Genomic DNA, 22,743 nt, shown 5'->3' on the forward strand with positions numbered 1-22,743 from the left:
TAAAAAAAAAAAAAAAATGTGACCTTCCTGGATCTGCTTTGGATAAGTAACTTACCCTCTTTAAGCCTCAGTTTTTTTCCATAGTAAAGTGGGACATTTTCTAACTTATAGGCTAATTAGTTTGAATTAATGGAACGATGGATGTAAAAATGCTTCTAATAGTACCTGGCACCAGTGCTCAGTTAACCATTATTTTTGTCATGATAATTCTGTAGGCTCTTCATTGTTCTTGGTCTTTCTCCAGAGATTGCTAATTAAGAGGGACACCTTGGCCCTGTGTGCTCATAGTTGTTATGGTTTTTGAAATCTCAAAAGTGGCTATGGTTAAAAGATTTTACTAATATTGTGATTGAAATTTAGGCTCTGTTTCTTTTTTTAGCAGTTGCTGTTACTTGACAAGATGACCACAAGTATATACATATTTAAGGAAAACAGAACAATTGACTATATGTTCTACCCACTTTAGAGTAAGAATACTGAGTTTAAAAAAAATCCTTCATTCTTCTTAACTGTAAGTGACTGAAAATGACAACAAAGTTTAAGAGAAATAAAGCAAGCTCATGCCCTTGAATAACCAAAATTTGAAGACTAAAGGAAGATCTCAAATTACCTGATAACATCTTCTAACACTGATTACATCAAAAGCACCAAAAATGGTAATGTCTAACATAGCAAGTTTTTTATTGCTTATAGCAATGTAAATTGGTAATACTTTTGGAAGGCAACCAGGAGTCATTAAAAATTAATCCTTTGGTTTAGTGCTACCCCTCCCTCCCCGGAAATCTTAATTCAGGGATATAATTCAAGGGAAGATAAGAGCTGTGCTGGCTTTTCATGTTGCATGTATACAACATCCAATATCGTGAAAAATTGGGAAGAAATATCTAACACTTCAAGGCAGAGCACAGAGGGCAAGAGTTAAGAAAATCATAAATGCCAGCTAATTTCAACCATTTAATGATAATTTTGAAGGCCATGTAGCAATATGGGGAAATTTATACAGATTATTTTGCATGGTCTGGGCTTCGGCTGTTTGGGTCTGGGGGTGGCTCTTTGGGCCTAGGCTCTGCTCTTCGGCACTGGCTTCAGCTATTCGGGATCTGGGTTCCATTCTTTGTGCTAGGCTCCACCCCTGGGATTGGCTTTAGCCTTTCGGGCCTGGGTTCGGCTCTTGGGATTAGGCTTTGCCTTCGGTACTGGCTCGGGCCTTGGTTCGACACTTTGGGGCTAGGGTCACTCCCCCCCCCCCCCCCAAAAAAGTGCAAATTTTGTAACTTGAACCACTGATTTAGATATTTAAATGAAATTCATTATACTTAGATGAAATTCATCCTGCTTTCTTAGGAAATATGAAATATTTTGTCATAATGTAGCCATGCTGTCATTTGTGGCATTTTGTTCCCCTCATCAGAAAGAATCCTGGCCCTAGCTGGTTTGGCTTAGTGGATAGAGTCAGCCTGCGGATTGAAGGTCCCGGGTTCGATTGCGGTCAAGGGCACATACCCAGGTTGCCGGCTTGATCCCCAGTAGGGGGCGTGCGAGAGGCAGCTGATCAATGATTCTCATTGTTGATATTTCTTTCTCTCCCTCTCCCTTCCTCGCTTAAATCAATCAGAATATATTTAAAAAGTAAGAAAGATTCCTAGTGTTTAGAATAAAATAGGAATAGCATTTTTAAAGCCCATAAAAATGCGTGTGTGCGCACATGTGTGTGTATAACAGCTTAGTTAAATTAATTTTGTATGCGGAAAAAAAGGAATTTAGGTTTTTGAGTTGCATTTGTTTTTATTTATTTTTATTTTTTTATTTTTTAATGATTTTTTTTATTTATTAAATTATTATCTGTGTACATATTTTAACATTGCCCCCCCCCACATACCTTCCCTCCCCAGAGTTTTGTGTCCATTAGTTGTACTTATATGTGAGTTGCATTTGTTTTTAAAACAAATTATTAGGTGGCAAAATGCCAGTTAGTTTACATTTGTATCTGGACTGCCTGGAATGGAGCTGTTTGGTCCTTACTGATTGTTTTTATTAAATAAAAGATTGGTAAAGTAGTTGAGTTTCAACTAGTTTTGTGCTTTTAGCATAAAGCTGTACTCGCAAGATACCTCTTATTCAGATTCTGGAAACTGATGCTTCCTTTTTATCTATAGAAACCATCACTGTAGTGTAAACCATCAATGGTGATTATTAAAAGGAGATGAAAGAATGTTCTGGAACCACCCATGCTTGAAGCTCAGTAGTTTCCAGACTACCTAATACCTTTTGCTAAAATAAAATAAAAAACAAACATTTATCTTTGATGAGGATCAGGTATTTGTTTTTATTATATTTCTATAAAATTGTATATCTATTATACATCATTTCAGATAAAAAGATATGATTTTTCTCCCCCCCCCCACACACAGAATGTTTATAGAAACTTTATATTTATTTATAGGATAAGTTAGCTGTCATTTAGGCATCTCTCCTAAAGTCTGTTTTTAAAGGATATAAAATAATAACATTGAATTTTCCCCCTACTTTTTTATCTAACTTCCTAAGAAAACTAAGCATATTAGGAAGAGAAATTGATGTTTGCTTTAATTACAAACAATATTGCTCTTAAGTTATCCCATGCATATTAGTCAAATGAATTTATTTGTTCAGTTTCTTGATATCTAAAGCAGTATAAAAATTTTGGCATGGTTACTCTCCAGTGAAGCTTATCAGTTGAGACAGAATTTCCAGCCAGCATTTAATCATAAGCCTCTTATGAGTGGATAGCTAATATTTCTGGGTGTCGTTTTGTTTTAATTTATTATTATTTATTGGATGTTTGAAAAGAGCCTCTAATAGTCTCGTAGTGAGACTAAAACAGAAAAAGAACCTTAATTGACTTAAGCTGCTTTAGCTCACATTAGCTAAAATCTAGCAGTTACTACCACAGTTACTACTTTCTCTGTGACCTCTTAAGGCCACTTACCAAACCAGCTATTAGTAGCAAATGTGAAGATTTGCTGTCTCTTTAAACGTGGCACAGATGGAATCTTTCCTATACTCATTTAACCCACAAGGTTGTTGAGGATCCCACCTCGGGTGAATGTTGTAAATGTTTCCTTAAGGCTCACTTAGCCTCACATGCAGTTCGGAGGCCAGTGTAGGTGTTTCTGGCAGAGTTTTTGTGTGCTAGGGCCGCGGTCGGCAAACTGCGGCTCGCAAGCCACATGCGGCTCGTGAGCCCCGGTTTGCCGTTCTGTTGACTGATGAGTTTGCCGACCATTGTGTTAGGGAATCTCTCTTTTTCCTTTCTCAGTTTATCACAAGATTTCTTAAGGAATAGGCAGTTACTACTCCCCTTTTCTTGTCCTGGCATCATCTGTTATCCTCTACAACCTGGCTTCATACTTGTCACAACCAGTAACTTCCTCTATTGCCAAATCCACATCTGGGTTGTTATCCTTCCTAGCTTCCTTGACTCTTTTGCTGCTTTTGGCACCAAGGTGAGAATCCCTCTTCTTTCTAGCTTGGTTCTTACCCTGTTGGGACAGCATGGTCTTGATTTTCTTATTTCTCTGACACCTTTTCAATTTTAGGTTCCAGCTTTCTTCTTTCCATTTCACATTAAGCATTCCCCAATAATTTTTTTCTTCATTTCTCTCTTCCCTGGTCTTTTCCCATCTTTAGGAAACCTTTCCTTACTTTAATTCCTAAGCATTTATTAAGCATCATAAAATGAACTGTGTGGGATGCAAAGATGAATTAGCTATATTTCCTGCTCTCAAGTAACTTGCAGTACTTATGAATTTATATTCTTTTTCACCCTGTATTTTATTATCAAATTTAATATACATATTTTGAAAATGCCCCTTGTATATTTTCGTTTTCTCTCCATTCTCAGTTCTACTACTCCAGCTACTACTCCCTTTTATTTGTGCCTTGTTCAGTGCCTACTATGTTTTAGGTGCTCCAAAAATCATTTTGAAAGAATGAATGAACGAATGAATGAATTTATCTATTTTGATTATTATAAAACTTCCAAGGTGGTTCTCTTATTTTCTCTATTTCATCAAGTGTACCTCTGCAAAGTTGACCTTCCTTAAAAATAACTTCAATCTTAACAATTTTTCAAAAAACCTATAATTAAAATAAGATACTGTCTGCTATGTACTGAACTGTATCCCCCACCAAATTCATAGTATTTGGAGATGGGCCTTTGGGAGGCAATTAGGGTCAGATGAGGTTATGAGGGTGGGGCCCTCATGTTGGAGATGAATAACTTTATCAGAAGAGTAAGAGAGAGAGAGGTCACCCTCTCTTGGCCCTGTGATGAAACAGTGAGAAAGCAGCCACTTTCAAGGCAGGAAGAGGGCGCTCACCAGGAACTGACTTAGCTAGCACCTTGGTCTTGGGCTTCCCAGTTTCCTGAACAGTGAGAAATACCGTATTTTTCGGACCATAAGACGCTCCGGACCATAAGACGCACCAGTTTTTAGAGAAGGGAAATGAAGAAAAAAAGATTCTGAAACAAATAGTGTCCTAAAATATTTTATGTGCATTAAAACCCAACATCACAGTCATAAACACATGTAATCAACCCTGTAAAGTAAACAGCAGCATTTAGAACCATTTTAGAGCCGGGCAAGCACACAGAGACCACACAGAGCTGGGCAAGTAAAAAAACTTTTTTTTAAAGTATATGTGTAGGCTATATTTGGACCATAAGACGCAGGGACTTTTCCCCCCCACTTCTGGGGGGAAAAAAGTGTGTCTTATGGTCCGAAAAATACTGTAAATGTCTGTTGTTTACCATCCATCTAGGATATTTTGTTATAGCAGTCCAAAGCCCACCTATATATTGTCTTCTTAGCTATCAAAATAGCCAGGATAGAAAAAAATGATCAAAGCAATATGAATAACTTCTAGATGTCTGCTGTACAACATTGAACACTTAAAAATTTAAGAGGGTAGATCTCATCTTAGTTTTACCATCATAAAATTAAATTAAAAAGAAAAAATGATAATGTCCAATTTCAAGGCTCATGAGATGTGAACTCCTTATCAGATTGTCTCTCCTACTAATCCCGACCCCTCTCCTCCCAGCTCTCCTCACTTCAGTCACACTGGCCTTCTGGCTGTTTGAGCACTGCAGACACTCTACGCCTGTTCCTGCTTGAGGGCATTTGCAGTTGCTGTTCCCTGTCTCTGGAATGTCCTTTGCCCAGGTAGTTTTCTGACTTTCTCCTTTCCTCCATGTCTTTTCTCAGATTTCACCAGGTCAGGGAGGTTGTCTGTAGCCTTCCTTTCTAACATGTCAGCCTGTCCCTTATAATACTTATCTGCTCCTCCCCCCAACTTTTTAAAAAAAAATCTTCTTTACCATATACTGTATTATATCTTTTGCTTACTTAATTAAAAAAAAAAAAATTGGCCTGCCTTTCTGACCAGAACATATACTTCACGAAGGCAGGAACTTTTGTCTGTCTTGTTCCCTTCTGCTTTCCAGGGCCATGAGAGGGCCTGGCATATAGGTGCTCAGTAAATACTATGGAAGGGTGGAAAGTGTGTGTGTGACAAATACTCTTGACAATATTGATGGTTGTGTTAATTGGTATAATCTTCCTAGTCAGTAATTTGGCAATATGATTAAGAACCTTATGCTTAAACCCCCCCCCCCCCAAAAAAAAACACAACACACACACACAAAACCCACAACATTATGTTTTTTGAATATTCTTTCACTTATTAATTCCACTTCCAAAAATCTGTTATCAGGAATTAATCAAAAATGCATGTAAAACTTAAAAGACAGATATACTCATCTCAATATATTGAAGAAAATTAACTTTTATATTTTAAAAGTTGTGATAAATACACATAACATAAAATTTCCTCTTAACCTTTCTTAAGTGTGCAGTTCAGTAGTGTTAAGTACATTCATATTGTGGTACAAATCAATCTCCAGAATACTTTTCATCTTGCAAAACTGATGAAAGCTCTTTACAAATATTAACAACTCACCATTAATTCATTCCCTCCTTCCCCCAGGCAACCACCATTCTACTTTGTCTCTGAATTTGACTACATTAGGTACCTCATAGGAGTGGAATCATACAATATTTGTCTTTTGTGAAAGCATATTTCACTTAGTGTCCCCAAGGTTCATCCATGTTGTAGCATGTGTTAGAATTTTCTTCCTTTTTAAGGCTGAATTATATATATATATTTTAAAAGGCCATTGTGAAAATTGACTGAACGGTGGAATGACCAGTCACTATGATACCCACTGACCACCAGGGTTGGCTGGAAGCAAGTATCTTGGATTTATTTATCTTCTATAATTAAAACTTGGTAGCCTTGAGTGGGGGTCAGGGCCAGCCAGGAAGCTTGGCTTCCTCCATTGCCAGGGGCAACCCAAGCCTCCTGCTTTCTCCAGCTCTGTGGCTACTGCCATTTTTGTTGGGATTTACTTATCTTCTATAATTGAAGCTTTGTAGCCAGGGCAACCCAAGCCTCCTGTTTGCTCCAGGTCCATGGTCGGCCGCCATCTTTGCTGAGGTAATTTGCATATTCACTCCTGATTGGCTGGTGGGTGAGGCTTGGTGTAGCGGAGTGATGGTTAATTTGCATGTTTCTCTTTTATCAGTGTAGGTCATTCTGCAAGGTCTCCCTTGCCTATCTTTGTCCATAGTAGTCTCTTCCTTCTTCCATTCGAGATAGGAATAGATAATAATGAAAATAATTCAAACATCTTATTTTCTAGATGATCGTTAAATGTAAGAGCAATTGTGTAGTTAGTGACACAAGACTAGAACTTGGGTTTCCTGGTTCTTAATCCTGTGCTCTTTCCAGCTGCTTCTTATTGACTCTGAACCAATAATACAAAACAAATATGTATTACCTCAAATAGAGTATAAATTGTTTGCTAGAAAGAGAGTACATATTAGTTTTTCTTTTCCATTTATTCCTTTATTTGTCCAAAAGAGGCCAGTCAGCCTCTTCTGGCCCTTCCAAATCTTTCAAGTCCAGTCCTGCTAACGTAGAGCTCTGTGGTCTCACCTCTCAGTCTTCCTGTGTGCTTTGGCTTGCTCTATTCTTTCTTTCCTTTTCTTTCTTTCTTTCTTTTTTTTAAATTAAATTTTTATTTATTATTTTGACAAATAAAAATTGTATGTTTAAGATATACAACTTGATGATTTGATATATGTATGCACTGTGAAATGATTACCACACTCAGATTAATTAACATTTCCATCACCTCCCATAATTATCTTTTTTGTATATGTGTATGGTAAGAATACTTGAGATTTACTCCCTTAGCACATTTCAATATACAATACATTATTATTGACTAACTCATAGTCACCATGCTATACATTAGGTCTTCAGAACTTACTTATAACTGGACGTTTGTATTCTTTGATTAACATCTTCCCTTTCCTCCCCTTCCTCTGCTCTGATAACCCACCATTTCACTCTCTGTTACTATGGGTTCCACATTTTTTTTTCTTTTTCTTTTAAATTCCACAAATAAGTGAATTCATGCAATCTTTGCCTTTCTGTGTCTGGCTTATTTCACTTACTTGAACCTCTGAGTTCATCCACGTTGTTGCAAATGGCAAGGTTTCCCTATTTTTTAAGGCTAACTAATATTTTAGTGTGTGTGTGTACAATATTTTCTTTATTCATCTGTTGATAGGCACTTAAATTGTTTCTATGTTTTTGGCTACTGTGAAAAATGCCACAATGAACATGGGATTGCAGATATATCTTTGACATAGTGATTTTGTTTCTTTTGGATATATACCTGGAAGTGAGATGGCTGGATCATATGCTATATTTTTAATTTTTTGAGAAACTTCAATATTGTTTTCCACAATGGCTGCACTAATTTGCATTCCTACTGACAGTACAGAAGGGTCCCCCCCCCATCCTCTCTAATATTTGTTATCTTTGACTTTTTGATAAGTTATTCTAACAGATGTGAGGTAATATCTCATTATGGTTTTCACTTGCATTTCCATAATGGTTAATGATATGGAGTATCTTTTCATATACCTGTTGGCTATTTTATGTCTTTGGAAAAGTGTCTATTCAGGTCATTTGCTCATTTTTAAAATAAAGTTATTTTTTTGCTATTGAGTTCTTTATACAGTATTTTGGATATTAATCCCTTATCAGAAGTATGGTTTGCAAATATTTTTTTTCTCGTTCTGTAGATTGCCTTTTCATTTTGTTTATTGTGCAGAAACTTTTTGTTTTGATGTAGTCCTTCTATTCTTATTATTTTATATTTTTGCTTTTGTTGCTGATACTTTTTGAATCAATTCCAAAATATAACTTCCAAGACCAATGTCATGGAGTCTTCTCTTACTTCCTTTGTCCTTTAAAAAAAAAAAATATTTTTATTGATTTGAGAGAGAGAGGCAGGGAAGGGAGAGACACAGAAACATCAAGAGAGACACTTCAGTATTTACATGGATAGGCTGCTTCCTGCATGTACCCTCCTGGGGATTGTTCCTGTAACCTGTTGCCTGGATAGGCGCTCAACCACTGAGCCAACTGGTCTGGCATTCCTTCTCCTTTTTATTTTTTATTTCTATTAATGGTTGAAAGTATTACAGATACTTCCCTATTCCCCTCTCCCCCACTGACCTCCTCACCCTCCTCCCAGGTCTTCGCTGCACTGTTGTCCGTGGGTTATGCATTTATACCATTTCCTTTTGAATGCTGCTGAGTTGAGTTGGGATCTGCAGAAGAGGTCTTTACCTATCTTCAGGCTGAGTTTAGGTGCCTTTTCATCCATCATATCACCATGGGATCTTTTTCCATTTTGATTGTTTACAATTATATTCTCTAGTGGACTGTGAGCTCATTGAAGTCAGGAATTTTGTTTAGTTCATCTCTAGGCTTGTTACTTAGAGTACTTTGTCAGTGTTTGCTGTGTCACTGAAGCCATTTCCACTCTGTGGTCACTGATTGCTCTCCCATAAAGACATAGTTTTGACTCAGACTCCCAAGTCCCTCTAGTTCCATAAATGTTTGATGTATAATGTGCAAGGCAGTGTAGAAAATAGAAAGCTATTTTGTATGCTATGCAGGTCCTTAAGCAGCATAGCGGAAAAGTCCTGACTAGTTATAAAAAAGGAAGAGTTAATTGGTGCAGTAGGGAATATTATGAAGAGCTTTAGTAGTGAGAGGACAGTCTCAAAGGAGGCCAAAGGCTGAGGGAAGGGTCAGAGCCTTTCAGTTGGAAGCAACAGTTTTGGGAAAGGCATGGAATCAGAAAAGTTGAGCACTTGATTTGATTGGCTTTTTGGATTCTTTGCCTTACCTAAGTGCACACATAGGTTGTCTTTGTACATGTTGATCGCTGCCTTTAGGGACTCCTAGGTACTTTGTTGTTGTTAATCTTCACCTGAGGATATTTTTTCTTATTGATTTTTTAGAGAGAATGGGAAGGTAGGAGGTCGGGTGGAGACAGAGAGGAACATCGATGTGAGAGATACACATTGGTTGGTTGTCTCCCACACAGGCCCAACTGGGGCCAGGGATTGAGCCTGCAACCAAGGTATGTGCCCTTGACCAGAATGGAACCTGTGACCCTTCAGTTCATGGACTGGCACTCTATCTACTGAGTCAAACTGGCTAGGGCCCTAGGGTACAATTATTGATACTAATTGAACATCTGTATTGTCAGAAAAGTCCCTTATTGGAAAAGTATCTTCTGTGGAGGACTTTTTAAAGCACCTGTGGTAGCTGTTGTTTCAACCAAAGTATTTTTTATATAAGGTCTGTTCTCCATTGTTTGTGCAACGTCTTTGAGTCCAGACCCTTTCTTTACTCTTAGGTTAGATAGGTTAAGCATCAGAGGAAGTACATAAATAATAGAAAACTGATGATGCATTATTGCTTCAATTCTGAATTTTCAGTTGTTTTCTGTAGTCTGAAAGAACTACTTAACTACTCTGATTTACACCTGGGATGGGACTTTAAGCACCAATGAGAAAGGAAGGGGTAGGAACTTCAACAGGGTGCTTATTTTTCAGCTATTTCCTTTTCAATAAGGAGAAAATTCTGCAACAATCTAACATAAGGTACCAACTTGAAGAAAACAATAGTGTGAAAGAACTAAATACATGCATTTTTAATATACCAGTGTCCTTTAAAAATATACTTCTGCTTATATTTTGAATAACTATTTGTCAAATGTCAGAATTTTTTTAAAAAGTCTCACCCAAGAGGATATGTTTTTAATATTGATTTTTAGCAAGAGAGGGAGGGGAGGAGGGAGGGAGGGAGGGAGGGAGGGAGGGAGGGAGGGAGAGAGAGAGAGAGAGAGAGAGAGAGAGAGAGAGAGAGAGAGAGAGAGAGAGAGACATGGATGTGTGAGAGAAACTTCAATCGGTTGCCTTCTATTTGCACTCAACCGGGAATTGAATCCACAACCTAAGTGCCCTGACTGGGGAAATGAACCCGCAACTTTCTGGTGTATGAGATGATGCTTCATCCAACTGAGCTACCCAGCCAGGAAAAAGGCCAGAACTTTTTGCTCACAGTAATTGTTGGTAGGATAGGAAGTGTGAACCATTAAGGACTTGAATATTTTCCTTATAAATACTGGCTTACTTTGAACAAGTTTATAGTTACTAACCTCATTGCCATAAATTCCCCAGTTATATGTTTTGTAACCCCTTCTCTGGCATACATATTAATCGTTTTCTTTTTTTTTACTGCTTCATAGGTGCTATAATCATTTTACAATTTCCGGGGTTTTAAAATAAACCTATAAAAGATTCAGTTTTATATTTAATAGCCATGTTTCACAGTGTTCTAAAGCTGTAAATAAGTTCAGGCAGGCAAATGCCTTTGATGATGGAATGCCTTTGTTTCTACGTTTTAGAAAAGTGTATTGGTCTTCCAATGTTCCACATTGTGATGATTTTAGATGCTGGCTAAGATTTAAAAAATATTTGGAAATACTTATGAAGGAGAAATGTAGAAAAACACTGAAAAAATTGGTCTCATAATTTTTTTTTTATTGTTTAAAGTATTACATATGTCTCTCCCCCCATCCCCCCTGCCATTCCCACCCCCAGGACAACCCCCGGCCACCTCAGTGTCTATATCTTTTGGTTATGCTAATATGCATGCATAAAATCCTTTGGTTTATCTCTAACTCCCCCCACCTCCCCTGCCTTCTCTTTGAGGTTGGATGGTCTGTTCATTGTTACCTCATCTTTGGATCTATTTTTGTTTATCAGTTTATGTTGTTCATTATATCCATAATGAATAAGATCGTTATGAGTAAGATCATGTGATATTTATCTTTCTCCGACTGGCTTATTTCGCTTAGCATAATGCTTTTCAGTTCTATCCATGCCGTTGCAAATGGTAAAAGTTCCTCCTTTTTTGTAGCAGTGTAGTATTCCATTGCGTAGATCAGCGGTATCCAACCGGTGGTTTGTGGACCACTGGTGGTCCGTGACATCTGAAAGGTTGGCGACCGCTGGTGTAAATGTATCACAGTTTTTTAATCCACTCATCTGCTGATGGACACTTAGGCTGTTTCCAAATCTTCGCTGTTGTAGATTGTGCTGCTATGAACATAGGGGTGCATATATCCTTTCTCATTGGTGTTTCTGGTTTCTTGGGCTACATTTCTAGAAGTGGAATTACTGGGTCAAATGGGAGTTCCATTTTTAACTTTTTGAGGAAACTCCATACTGTTTTCCACAGTGGCTGCACCAGTTTGCATTCCCACAAGCAGTGCAAGAGGGTTCCTTTTTCTGCACATCCTCGCCAGCTCTTGTCATTTGTTGATTTGTCGATGATAGCCATTCAGACAGGTGTGAGATCGCACCTCATTGTCGTTTTGATTTGCATCTCTTGGGTGATTAGTGACTTTGAGCATGTTTTCATATGTCTCCTGTCTTCTGTATGTCCTCTTTTGAAAAGTGTCTATTTAAGTCCTTTGCCCATTTTCTGATTGGATTGTTTATCTTCCTTTTGTTAAGTTGTATGAGTGCCCTGTAAATTTTGGAGATTAAACCCTATCGGAGACAGCATTGGCAAATATGTTCTTCCATGCATTGGGCTTTCTTGTTGTTTTGTTGCTGGTTTCTTTTGCCGTGCAGAAGCTTTTTATTTTGATGTAGTCCCATTTGTTTATTTTCTCTTTAGTTTCCATTGCCCTAGGAGCTGCATAGGTAAAGATATTGCTACGACATTTGTCTGAGATATATATATCTTCTGGGGATGTGCCCGCAACCATGGTACATGCCCTTGACCAAAATAGGACCCGGGACCCCTTTCAGTCCGCAGGCCGACGCTCTATCCACTGAGCCAAACCGGTTTCGGCATATGTCTGATATTTTGCTGCCTATATAGTCTTCTCAGATTTTTATGGTTTTCTGTCTTATATTTAAGTCCTTTAACCATTTTGAGTTTATTTTTGTGTATGGTGTAAGTTGGTGATCTAGTTTCATTTTTTTGCATGCATCTGACCAATTTCCCCTGCACCATTTATTGAAGAGACTGTCTTGACTCCATTGTATGCTCTTGCTTTCTTTGTCAAATATTAATTGAGTATAATGGCTGGGGTCTATTTCTGGGTTCTCTGTTCTGTTTCATTGGTCTATATGTCTTTTCTTGTGCCAGTACCAGGCAGTTTTGAGGACTGTGGCATTGTAATATAGTTTGATATCTGGAATTGTGATCCCTCCAACTATGTTCTTCTTTCTCAAAATTGCTGTGGTTATTTGGGGTCTTTTATTTTTTATTCCAGATGAATTTTTGGAGAGTTTTTTCTAGGTCTGTGAAATATGCCATTAGTATTTTAATGGGGATTGCATTGAATCTATAAATTGCTTTGGGTAGTATGGACAGTTTAATGATGTTGATTCTATCAATCAATGAACATGGTATGTTCTTCCATTTGTTTATCTCTTCCTCTATTTCTTTTTTCAATGGCCTGTCATTTTTTAAGTATAGGTCTTTTACCTCCTTAGTTAAGTTAATTCCTAGGTATCTTAAAATTTTCCTGCAATGGTAAATGGGATTTTTTTTAATTTTTATTTATTTTTTTAGTTTCTCTTTCTGTGAATTCATTATTGGTGTATAAAAAAGCCATAGATTTTTGGGTGTTAATTTTGTGTCCTGCTACATTGCCAAATTCATTTAAGTCTAGTAGTATTTTGTAGTCTTTGGGGTTTTCTATGTACAATATCATGTCATTTACGAATAATGATAGTTTTACTTCTTCTTTTCCAGTTTGGATGCCTTTTATTTCTTCTTGTCTGATCACTATGGCTAGCACTTCCAGTACTATGTTGAACAGGAGTGGTGAAAGTCATAATTTTCTCTTACCAGGTTTTAGAAGATCATTTTTAAAAATAAGATTATACTTTCTTAAAATTGATTATAGATAGCGGAAGAGAGAGAGAGAGAGAGAGAGAGAGGTATGTGGCCTGAATCTGCCACCTTTTAGTGTGTGGAATAACGCTCCAATCAACTGAGCTACACTGGCCAGGCCAAAGATCATTTTTCTTTTGAGACATACTGTATACTGTAGTTCTTTTTCTTTTTTTTTAAATTCTAAAAAAAGAGCTTTATTAAAATTGAACAAATTATCAGCCATACTGTAATACATTGTACCCTTATGTTAATGTTCTTTTGTGGTTATGGAAAAACACAACAGCAATGACAAATTAAGTTTAAGCAGGTTATTTCAATTGGGAAATTTGATAGCCTACCAAAATTAATAAACCGTAATCTACCTATTCATCTATTCATAGCTTTACAACATACACTGCATTTCTTTCTTTTTTTTTTTTTTTTTTTTTTTTTTTTTTAGTAAGACTGTCACTATCCTCTTGGAGCTGACAGTTTGTGATGTCTGAGACATGAATCAAATGATTACACAAATAAATAATCTTGCCATCTTGGAATGCTCTCTGGAGCAAACATGCTTAGTACTGTGAGAGGAAATTGGCAGGTGGGTGGTGAGGGAAGGAAGTGACTTTTGAGTGACTTGAGATTTGACAGATACGTAGGAGTTAAACAGGGGAAATTTGGGTGTGGAAAAGAGAATATTACAGGGAGATATGATAAGGTGGGAGGTAACATTATATACTCAAGGAACTGAAAGAAGGCTAGTGTGGCTGGAACACATAATTTGTGTGTGTTGGCGGGTAGGGCATGGCAACCAGAGAAGTAAGCAAGCAGAGACTTACCAGTCACCCTGTTGCAGGTTATCCTAAGGATTCTACCATTTCTTCTAGAGGCAGTAATGTATCTTTGAACTCTTGGGATTATATGAATCAGACATGATTAGAGATGCATTTTTAAAAACATTGTCTTCTGAATGGAGAGAAATGATGAGGAGACTGGCATTTGGGGACTATTGCAGAAGTCTCATAAGAGGTGACTGCTGGGTTTAAAGAGATGGTGGTTGGGATGGAGAGAGAAGGACTGATTCTGACGATGCTGAAAATGACAGGCCTTTACCAAATTCCTTGTCACTGATTCTCAGAGAGGGGCAAATTATGGGTATGTGAAATTGAGGCCCAAAGAGTCAAAGATCATGTGATTAGTAAGCAGAAGTAGGTCTGGGATTTGAAGTTAGGTATTTGGCCTCACACCTGTTCTCTCTTTTATGGTACTCCCATCTGTTTAGGTCAGGAGCAGGAACTTCAGTTTGGAGAACTTATCTTCTGACACCACACCAGCTGAAATATCCAGCTCCTGTGCATTAAATCTAAATTTAGGTAAACTCCTATCTGACAATGAACATTGCTTTGTCAGGCTCCCTATATGTCATTTTAATCACTACTACCTTCTGACGAGGGAACACACTCCAGCCCAATTATTTGATTGAGAACAAGCCTGTTATGTAAAATTTTCTGAAGCTGAGAGACTGCAGGAAGAGGCTGACAACTTCGTCATTCTACTGCGTTTATTAAGGGAACTTATGTACGAGGCGGTGGTGAGATGCTATGGATGTCCTCCATGCCGCCTGGCAGGTGCTAAGGGGTTATATAGGACAGGCCAGGATGGGTAGGGGACTGGGGTTTGACCTGCTCCAGTATATGTTCAATAGTACCTAATAGTTGTTGCATCTGTGGAGATAGAAGACTATTTGACAGGGTACTCCTCCATTATAAACAGGCACCACATTTAGTCAGCATAGGAGTCTGGGCCATGGCAGAGGCTGGTTGGCGGAACATGTCGACCTACCCCTTGATGGCAAGGGAAGTTCTTACTGTGACTGTTCTTTAGTAAGAGGTTGCACCTGCAGAAGCACTGTTTGCAATGCCAGTAATGGCTGTTCGATCAGGGTGTATCTTATCTCTGCCTCTTTCCACAGTTGGGATCAAAATCTGGGGCACTCACTCCTTTTGTTGTTTTTGCCATGATGCCCAGCCCATGCCTTCTGGGGTTACTAAAACCTCTAATTCAAAAGGCAGATCACATGTGAGATTCTAAGAGCTTTAATTTGTCTGACACTATTTTTGCTTTCTAAAGGCTTTAGCAAGATATGACTAATTTCTGTTTAATTTTGACACAGTTTAAAGGGCCATACAGTAATTAATCTGGCATTATGAACTATGTTAGACTGGTAGACTGCTCTCTTTGGCATTATTTTTTGCCTCTCTAACAAATACCCCGACACCTACCACAGTCTAGAATACACCACTAAGTTTCCGTTAGAGAAACTTGGAATTACTGAACTGTGTGGTATTCTAAAGGTCTGCTCTTCATTTTTCCTTCCATTGTTGAATAATTTGGACTCTTCTGTACAGGTTATTTCAAAAATAAATATTTGTATGGATAGCAAAGGAATGAAAGTGAATATAATTTGAATTTGGATGATTTTGTCATGGCCTCATCTTAAAACTATTCCCTTTTCCTAAATAGACCACCGAGTCTCAATTGACTTGTTCTGGATTTTTACAACTTAGACTTTGTGTTTTGGCTTGTGATGGCTATTTCAGATTGATGCTTTTAAAAATCCTTTTAAGATGATAGCCAGAATTCACCATATGTGTTCAGAGGCAGAGTTGGTTATCCTGGTTTTGGAAGTTTTGAGTGATTTCATTTTCTTGTATAAAGTGCCACACTTACCAATGTACACATGAAAAGTGAGCCAAATATATGATTTCTGTCCAGGAGGGATTTTCAAGCTTTTAAAAAAATATATTTTTTGATTTCTTACAGAGAGGAAGGGAGAGGGATAGAGAGTTAGAAACATCGATGAGAAAGAATCGATCAGCTGCCTCTTGCACACCCCCTTCTGGGGATGTGCCCGCAACCAAGGTACATGCTCTTTCTTGACCAGAATCGAACCCGAGACCTTTCAGTCCACAGGCCGATGCTCTATCCACTGAGCCAAACCGGTTTCGGCGATTTTCAAGCTTTTTGTAGAAGAATCGGTGGTGGTGTCTTTGCAACTTAGAAAGCTGCAGTCTGTATCTGGAATCTACATCTGAAATATCTGATGTAGCTATTCTCAGTCTGGTTATCAGTGAAAAAATACCTGGGTCTCAATTCTCCACAAAAAGCCCGAGTGTTGGCATCAGCCATCTAACTTAGAGCCTGGCTCCTTCGCTTCAGAGCTGTGTGACACAGGGCAGGCTGCGCTAGCTGACCTGTCAGCCTCAGTGTCCTCAGCCTTAAAATGGGGACAGGACTAACGGCTTCTAGGGCTGTGAGGGGGCTAAATGAGCTAAGCCACATGAGAAGCTCAGCGCAGTGCCTGACACAGAAGCAGTTTTAAAAAACACTGTGATCTTTTACTTGCATCTCATTTACTTTGGATGCTTTGCGGTTTTTGTTTGTTTGTTATATTTGTACTGATTTCAGAGAGGAAGGGTCAGGGTGAGAGAGAGAGAGAAACAGCAATGATGAGAGAAAATCATTGATCAGTTGCCTCCTGCACGCCCCTTCTTGGGAATTGAGCCTGCATCTGAGGCATGTGCCCTGACTAGGAATCGAACCATGACAGCCTGGTTCATAGGTTCATGTTTCAAAGGTCAATGCTCAACCTGAGCCACACCAGCCAGGTTTAGTGGATGCTTTGTATATTGGGAATTTCATTACCACTTTCCAGTTTTAATATGCATACTATTATGTACTGGTGCTTATTATGCAGATCATGACTGAAAAGTGATTGGAGGAAATTAAAGGATTGTGAAATCTTATTTTGTTGTTGTTACATTCATCCATAATGGCCACGCCTATTTTGGCCACTAACTTGTTCCCAGATATGACTGACAGGTAAGCATCTTCCCACGTCACTTGGACCTTTCTGGGTATGTGTCTAAACTGCAGAATTTTTGGAAAAGCTGTATAAATAGCATGCCTATGTTATTCAGTCTTCCCTTTACTCGTTTCCTGTTAAATAATAACCAGATTATTAATGTTATTAATACCACATAGATACCAGTTATAAGATTATAATGGAACTGAAACTTTCTATCACCTAGGGACATTGTAGCTGTCATAACATCATAATACAACACAATACTCACATTTTTGTGGTGATGCTGGTGTATCCAAACACATTATGCTACCATTTGTATAAAAATATAGCACCTAGAATTATGTACAGTCCACAATACTTGATAATAAGTGATTGTGTTACTGGTTTATGTATTTACTATGCTATGCCTTTTGTCATTATTTTAATACTAGAGGCCTGGTGCACGAATTTGTGCATGGGTGAAGTCCCTTGGTGTGGCCTGCAGGGTTTGGGCTGAAACCCGCAGTCCAATGCCACCTGCCTCTCCTGCCTGTTGGTTCTGCTCATCCTGGCCCTGCTGTGCCCTGTCAGACTCACTTGTTCCAAGGAGGGGGGACCCGGGATGCGATTGGCCCTCTGGGCAGGCTGTGGGATACCCTTGCCATCCTGGCATCCGATCTGTCCCACTGACATTTGCACTGGTTGTTGGGAGCCACCTGGCGGCTACTTTTATATAATTTCTTTCTTGAGGAGCATCTAGGGAGGGGAAGAAGCCACGGTGCCCAAGGGGGCAGATGCTCAACACAGGAGCTGCGGTGACATGCACTGGCCATTTACAAAGAAATGGCACCACAGACCTGGCATCGACAAAGCAACATTCGGCTTCCCTCAAGTGAGACACAGGCCCCGCTACCACCCTGGAGCGACACTCCATCAAATCGCAGCCAACACTGCCAAGACCCCATGGTGCAAAATGTGGCCACAGCCTAACCCAACCCAGAAACAGTTGCTGTGGGCACCAGGTAATGGCGTCACATAGCAATGCCCAGCTTCTTCTCCCTAGCAATGACTAACCTCCTTGGAGTTTCTTCAGCTCAGGTACATGACTTGCGTTATAACCAGGTGCAAACATTTTACACTTTAACCAAATATCTGTGAAGTATTTTCTCATGCCTCATCTCATTTGACCCTCACAGAAGTCCTAGAGTACCTACTAGGTAGGAGACTTGGTGGAACCTTATTTTCTTTTTTTAATAGCCAGAAAACAGAGATTAAGAAAGTTTAGAAACTTGACCCGACTGAAAAGAAGTAAGAAATAGTGGACCTTGAAAATGACTTCAGGTTTTCTCACTGTGCAGAATATAGTCAAACACTATTGCAATTAACATTTTACCCTTTGTTCTCCTTGCGCGATCTATAATAATAATCTGCTTCATGTTGATATGCACTGCTGTGTTGTTGACAATTACCTGAAAGAGAAGTTGGGATACTTCACTGGGCTGGAAAAAATTTAGCTAAATCAGAAAGCAGGTCTAATTAAGCAAGTTTATTGTATATATATACAAAAGGCTAAGTTGACTTGCACATGCATAATACATATAAAGCTCTTGCTGGCACTAAACATGTCTATGTTTCCATTTGTCATTGTTGATCATGAATTCTGTTGACACTTCTATTATAGAGAAAGTGTGAATAGTGATATTAAAATAATTAATTTCCTTTCAATATGCATGAATCCATGCACTGGGCCACTAGTCTTATTATATAATTTTTGCAATGCTGAGGTTGTTTCTCTAGTAACTAACTCACTTTAAGCATGTCTTATCAAAAGAAATATTTACATTTTTACAAGTGAAACATTAATGAAATGTTCCTCCTGTAAAATGGGGAATTTTACATTGTGTTTAGTTTCTGGATTTAATTCAGCATAACCAATATAGAATTTTAATTGTGAAATTCAATGGTAAAACTTAAAAATTAACTTACAATATATGAAACTTTTGTTTTAAAGATATGTATTGCTCTTTCTTGGCAGTAGTTAATCTGTCTAAGAATAGCCAAATCTATAATCAAATCTATGATATTGTAGAATAAAGTCTTTTAGAGCCAGTTGAAAATTATACAAAAGTTTAAGAGGTTATCTAATCATATTAATGAAAACAAATTTCTAATGTGAAAAAAGCCACTTAAATTTTAAAAAGTGAAGAAAAATTCCACCTTGGTAACAAAAGAAATGCATATTAAAACAGCAAAGTATCAGTTTTTGCCTAATTAATAAAAAGTAATTTTTAATGGTAAAATTCAGTGTTGACTCAGGGTGTGAAAGATGGGCACTCTCACTGCCAGTGGAAATTGACACACCCTTTCTGGTAAACATTTTTTTTGGATTCTTGTGATTATTCTTTTAGTCATCTTTCCCAAGGACATGGCCTAATGCAGACATAGAAGTATGCACAGAGGTTTATCAAAGTGTTATTCATACCAGAAAAATATTGGAAATAATTTAAATGTTTAATAAGACATATCCAAATGATGAAATATTATATAGCTATTAAAATGTTGTACTTCAGAGCATAATTAATAATGTGGGAAATTTATACAATATGCAATATATTATATTACAAGTATTACACCAGTTGTAATAATTAGTATATTTGCATAGAGAATTTTATAAATACTAGAGAGAAATGTGTTTTCAAAGTTTTACAAATGTTTTTCATGAGCTTTTTATTCTATAATCAGAAAGAAGTGGATAAACATTAATATAAAATAATGATTTTTGAACAAATGGCCTTAAGTAGTTTACTTCAGATGGCCAGAGTTTTTGCTATATGGATTTGAACACATTTTACCTAATGGAAAAATTATTTGGTATCATTTAATAATTTCTCTGTTTACTTTCATCTTAGAGTTAAAAAAAAAAGTTCTTTATAGGTAAAATTTTCACATTTGGATGGGCAAGACCAAATTCTGGGAGCTTGCATTAGAAGTCAAATGGGAAGCAAGTATAAGTGGACTCTAAATTTCTTTGATAAGAACTTTGGCACAATTTCATCATTTCTATGAAAATATTTCTACATTGCTTAGTAAATAATATGAGCAAGTAAAATGGGAAAAGAACTAAGTAAGGAGTTCCTAAAGGGGAAACCTTTTTAAAATAGAAAAAACCACCATTACCATCACCCCCTTTCCTTGGCCTAGTAGGAAGGCACAGTAACATGAAGTGATCCCTCCCCCTTCGACTAACTCTCTTGGTTCAAGTTCAGATAGCCATCTAGTGGAAAGAAGACTCTTTAAGAATGACTTTCCTTTAGACATCCAATATCATGTTTGTTCAGTTGGCTTGTCCAAACAATTTTTCTGTGTTTTCACCAGAGTAGTATCAACTTAGCATGAAGATTAAAGCTGTTCTCCATCTGCTTTATCTGCCGTTTTTAATTAGAACCTGATGACAGAAATCTACTTTGATTCAGGGCTGATTGTTCCCGGAGAATCTCATTATTATTGTAGAAACTTTTTCTTTTTTATTAACTACATTGATTCTGAGCAGATATCTATATGACAGAAATGTAGAAAAATAGGAGAAATATTTTTTCCCCCATTTAAACATTCACCATTTGCTATGCTAGATACTCTGGGCATGGTAAAGTTGCTTAAAGTCTGGTAGAGAAGATAAAGCATGCCCATAAATAATTTTAATACACATATAAGATGATAAGTGCTCAAAGAGACAGATACAAACTATGTGGAAATTCAAAGAAGGCAATTATTATTGCTGGTCATATAATCATATTTTTTTTTTAGTTCTCTTTTAGAAATTTAACAAATGGACCATTGTTTATATGCTTTATTTTACTTTAGGGTAAGTGTAGGAAAGAGGCAAATGTTTGGATACCAGTCTTTTAGGCAAGTAATGAACTTCAGAGTGACTTAATGGTTTATAAAAAATATTCTAAAAATATCAGTTGAGCCTATACTCAAGTAGTTTGCAGTCTAACAACTGTAATGAAATGTAATTTTATGCAGAAAATAAAAGTAATATTAAAAGCTATTTATAGAAACACTTAATTGGCTGGTTAGATGTTCTTGATGGAGAAATCTAGAGCATAGTATTGGCATCAGGTGTCCTGTAACTAATTAACCGGCAGTTTGAGCCCACTAACTGGACAAACGATGCAGCCTGGAGAGGTGTGGTATAGAAGGAAAAACGTAAACGTTGGCTCTACTCTTTGCTAGCTCTGGGCCTTGTTTAGTATTACTTTGCCTTTCTGTTCCTCAGTCTTCTCACCTTTAAAATACCTCAGGACCTGGGGAGGATTAAATTAAATATTATTATAAGTAATAAAACACCTGACACACAGTTCTCAGAACATGAGGTTCCTCTCCACTCTGTCTGATCTTGTTAGGAGGATCAGCCATTACAGGATAAAAAGTTTAAAATGCTCTCAGTATTCTTTTTTCCCCTCTTGAAAAGGAACCTCTTAGTCTCAAATTGGGATGGTTTATATTAATTTAATAAAATCACAGATGTTTACTATCTTAGGGTTTCTACGTAATACAATCACAGATGTTTAACGTAGAAGTCTAATTATTTGCAGGTCTGAGTCAAAAGACAAGTGGCAGATTGTATGTCTCTGTCCCAGAGGTATGAAATCACTTCAGACTATTTTAATAATTATTACTTGCTGTTTCACTCAAAATTGAACTGATTAACATCTCTGATTTCTTCATTGAAGATTACCAGTGTATAATCCCCCATATGTCTGCTTCACTGTTTACTAGTAAGAGCTTGTTTATTCTAAAGTTTTGAGTCAGCTTTTTTATCATCAGTGTTTGGCCTTTATGTTCTCTGTGAATCATTTTGGGGAGAGTTCAATTCCATCTGATGCAAAATTGTGATTTAAAAAAGAAGTTGCATGGTCTTCCCTTCCCTGAAAATAGGAGCAAAAACATTTTTAGAAGTCACTTATTTACCAAATATAAAACCTGAACTAAAATTTGAGAAATTGTAGAGTTGCTAGAATGTCTCTAAGCTTCAAGGTCTCTCTATTACCTGTGTTCTGTTTCAGACAAGAGTGACTAGTACCCAGACTTGTTAAGATAAAAGGTAGCCTTGATCACCTGAGGTTCTCCATCTTAACCAGGATTTTACCAGGAAGGCTTTTAGGAATGATACTCTTTCTAGTTTGGGGATTTTATGACACCTGAAATTTGGCTTTGGTTGAGATACATGGAGTCATATTTTCTTGGGTCCTATGAAGTTCTACTGTCTTTTCAACTTGCAGGTTTCATACTCAGTTGTCAAAAGTTTGCTTGTGCTCAGCTTTGAAATGTGGTTTGTAATTTCTGTAGTTGCTCCATTAGATTGGAAAAACCTGGAATGAATGAACTACAGATGTTTTCTGAAAATTTGGAAGGGATTTAGATAATGGTTTGTTGAAAGAGGTATGAGTTTTAAGGTTTAGATTTTTGCCACTCTTCATGCTAATATAGAATAGGGTTTTGTTTAGACAGTGGAG

The 22,743-nt window shown here is 37.5% G+C and overlaps 1 protein-coding gene across 3 annotated transcripts in view; it reads left to right on the forward strand.

Moving 5' to 3' along the window:
• CNNM2 (cyclin and CBS domain divalent metal cation transport mediator 2) overlaps positions 1 to 22,743 on the forward strand; it is a 94,231-nt gene that overhangs the window by 10,253 nt on the left and 61,235 nt on the right. The window lies entirely within an intron of this gene.

Source organism: Pipistrellus kuhlii, unplaced genomic scaffold, assembly GCF_014108245.1.
Source record: "Pipistrellus kuhlii isolate mPipKuh1 unplaced genomic scaffold, mPipKuh1.p scaffold_m20_p_15, whole genome shotgun sequence".
Lineage (NCBI taxonomy): Eukaryota > Metazoa > Chordata > Mammalia > Chiroptera > Vespertilionidae > Pipistrellus > Pipistrellus kuhlii.